This window comes from Malania oleifera, chromosome 1 (genome assembly GCF_029873635.1).
Source record: "Malania oleifera isolate guangnan ecotype guangnan chromosome 1, ASM2987363v1, whole genome shotgun sequence".
In the NCBI taxonomy this organism is placed as follows: domain Eukaryota; kingdom Viridiplantae; phylum Streptophyta; class Magnoliopsida; order Santalales; family Ximeniaceae; genus Malania; species Malania oleifera.
Window position 1 is genome coordinate 60,547,532 of NC_080417.1, and position 3,881 is coordinate 60,551,412.

General features: G+C 32.4%; 1 non-coding gene across 1 annotated transcript; it reads left to right on the plus strand.

Annotated features, from left to right (window-relative positions):
- Window positions 1-799: 799 nt before the first annotated feature.
- On the plus strand, window positions 800-907 carry LOC131147396 (small nucleolar RNA R71). Its single transcript, XR_009134779.1, has one exon. It is a non-coding gene; the product is annotated as a small nucleolar RNA R71 (small nucleolar RNA).
- Window positions 908-3,881: the final 2,974 nt, after the last annotated feature.

Consider the following 3,881-nt stretch of genomic DNA (forward strand, 5'->3'; position numbering starts at 1 on the left):
AACCACAATTGAAAAATTACTTACGTCAAAATGACGACGACGACGAGTAGGACCCCGTGGTGGTGTCCGTTCGTCGATTTAACCACATATTAACAGCAAAATTAAGAAAATGGGGAAAAAAATTCCTTTCCCCAGGAGCAGTGCCTAAGCCATTCCTACGATAAATCTGCTTCAGTAGAAATGTCGACAGCGGAACCAGGATTCCAACGACACCTTTTGTTTCTCGATCCGTCGCAAACTTGCCGAGTAATTGAGAGAGAGAGAGAGAGAGAGAGAGAGAGAGTGGCTGGAGCTCGCAGAATGTTGTAGAGGGGGGAGGGGGTGTGTCAGACTTCTTCTCCTTCCTTCTTTCTTCTTCTTATTTCTTCTCTTCTTATCTCTTCCTTTACTTTACTTTATATATATATATATATATATATATATATATATATATATTATATTAATTTACTTATATATATATATCATCCTAATTAGTTTTTTTTTTAAATCCAATGTAAAAATATTTAATTTAATAACTAATTATTTAATTATTTAATTTATCTTAATTTAATTTAATTTCTTTAATTTTAATTTGTTTTCTTCTTTTTTCCACGCCATTCCTTTTATTTATTTATTTGTTATTTTATTATTTTTATTTTTTTCAAATTATATTAATCCTTTTAAATTTTCGGGTCTTTACAATGACAGTGCATGATTCGGTTCCTTTCTAAAGAATTCTCCATTACACATATTCTGGACAAACAGTTTGCACTCAAAAGTAAGACTTGTATAAAAATAATTGGCTAACCTCTAGGATTTGAACTCGTGATGTGGACAAATATTTATGAGATCCTTCAACCTTTCCCAACAAGCCTAGAAGGTCTCGTCACCCTTTTGCATAAACTAAATGATTTGTTCCTGCAAAAATTGAATTCTCTATGAGGGACAAAACTTATGTAGAAATTCACGTTCCATATCAGCCCAATTAGAGATAGAGTGAGGTCTTAAAAAATTAAACCACATCTTCACTTTATCCTTCAAAGAGGCAGGAAAAAAAATGAAGTTTACTAAATTCATCAATTCCAGCGCTAGTAATAATAATATTGCAAGTCAACTTCAAATCCTCCAGGTGCTGATAAGGACACTCAAATTCCGTCCTGTGGAACTAAGGTATCAATGACCTCCTCCCATTCTTAATCGGGAAATTAAGTGCGTCATTAGGTAAAGCGGTGTAATACGGTGGAGTGATTCGCGTGGCCTACGAAAAATCCATGAGGGTGCGTGGTGTAGGTGCAACCATATATTTTTTTTCAAAACTTTTTTTTTCATGAAGAAAAGAAAAATAAAAGAGAAAAACATTAATTTGAAACTAAAAACATTAATTTAAAACTAAATCTGGCATTCCCCAGTAACAGCGCCAAAAACTTAACTTATTCTAAAAATGAGCACTGTGAAGGCTATTCCAAGTATAGGAGTTCAGTTGTGTAATAATTAGCCCAAGGGTTAGATCGTCTCCTCATGGAATGCAGTTTAATTCAAAATTCAAGTAAAAAGTTTATTAAAGATGATTCAGATTCAGTTTCTGGGATTCTTGAGGTTTTTGCAATGAAACTTAAATCCTAACTAAAAATTAAACACACATGGAATAACTAAATAAATGTCAAACTCAATACCAGGATAACGAAAGAAATAAACCCTGAAATCATTCAACTGAATAAAAACCAACTACGAAAAATAATAAAATTCAATTAAATAAAAATACCAGATTTAATTTTGAGATCAAGCAAAATTAAACTCTCACAAAAGTAATTTCGTGTTGCCCAAGTTTACTTGGAGTATTTCCCAAGTTTATACAAAGTTTGGAGCCCAAGCAATCATTTTTGGAAAGTTTTCCCTCATTGCTTTATTTTAAATTTTACGAATGTCAGTCGCCTTCCAAAAAGGTGTTAGGCGTCTGTCTCTTTAAAAAATCAGCGTATTTCAATCAGTGTTGTGTCAGGCGCTTGAGAGTGTTCAGTCAGTCACCTGACTCAACCTCACAAACCTGTCAGTCGCCTGATATGGATCTGTGAGGTGCCTGTCACTGTTCTTTTTGCATTTCTAACAAACATATAAAAGGTCAGTCGTCTGATAAAACTTAGTCAAGCGCCTCTGCATGCAATTTTACTATTTTTAAGATTTTTTTTTTGAAAACTCTTTTAGCTTTTAATCTTGGAATCTTCGATTTGAAATTTAAAAAATGTATTTTCCAAGGTTTTAAAGATGGGTCTCTAAGTCTATGATTATTCCTAAAGAGCTTCAAGGCATCCGTATTGACTTTTAATTGAAGTACTTACATAAGACTTTCTTAAGACTTAAACATTCTAAATGTGAAGTCTTCATGTATGTCTTCCTTTGAGTCCATCTTGACCTCGAACTTCAATATTCTTTAAGCTTTCATAAGATTTTTCTTTCTTTGATTTTTTTGAGCTTTCTTTTGATCACTTGTCTTTGGAGTGTAAGCTTTCAATAACTCTCGTGATCACTTGATCTTGAATTTTAATGTTTGATTCCTGAAACATCATCACTTTAACCAAAACATGTTAAATTCCATTGATTTGTTATCATCAAATAAGGTTCACAAGCCTTGTTAGGCCAACACTCCGCCTTTAGATTTGAATTCAAGCTTAGATGAAATAACTACTTATACTTAATAAAGACTGATTTCACTGATAATTCCAAGAAGTATAGGCAATCATTTTTTATTTTCAACTATATTGAATATTTATCAACCATTGATCAGTATAGTTGTCCCTATATGCCATAAATGCATCAGAGATAGATATTAAGGCATGATATAATGCTCATAACCTAGAACAAGCCATATCTGTACGTAGAGCTTTAAGAGCTGGATATGATGTTCAAGGTTTTTCAGAAGAGCCTCAATATTCAAAAAGCTAAACATTATGCATATGAGTCTTTTATTGCTCTCTCTAGGGATGGAGCTCATTTCTCCTGAATATGCAATGATTATGTAAGGATGAATTGTGATATTTGTTTTGCTTTCACTTATCCTTTCAAAAATATTTTACCATACATTTTATCATAATCATTTTTGCATATGGTTTATGGACTTTGATTATTTTGGGAAATGTCTAACGAAATTTGGGCAGCATGCTGTCTATAAATAGGACATTTCCCAAATAGATAGGCTCCAAAAACCTAGTTGTTTATTGCAAATAATCCATTTTAAGCATGCAACAACCTAAAATCCACTACCAGTATGCAATTCACATCACTACATCAACCATGCAAGTGACATTCCAAATTAAGCATGCAATCCAGTAGTACAATGAACAGTTCATATAAAAGAAAACCATCCATCAAGATAATATTTAATCATTCAATACATTATGGATAGTAATCTGCAATGTTGTTCATGTAAAGGCAGATAAACATAGAATATGATTATGAGAGCATTTAGATTTTATAATCATAATAGTGAGATGCTCCCCCTGAGTTGTGCACTCTACTGTGCTTTTTACTTTTATTCATTCTTCAATATCTTAGCCAAGTGCTCTAGATTTTCAGTGATTTAAACTTGACTTTGAATGCATTGACTTAGAGGACCAAAAAGTCACAATGGATATTTCTTTTAGATGAACTAAAACTAATTTAGCCTCTTTTCTTATGAATCTCCATGAGGGGCTCAAGTTCGAATGGCATTTTATTTTACTTGTTCGTGCATAGGTTTCTTTGAACTTGTTCCACCATCTAGATTAAGACCTATAGCAATCATCTTAGCCATTTAACTTGATCTAAGTAAATGAAGCTCTAAATGATTTGATGTTAATTTGAGAGCTTATGACTAGAGTTTACACAAATACTCTAAAAGATTTAAATTACTATTGAGTTTAGAAAAG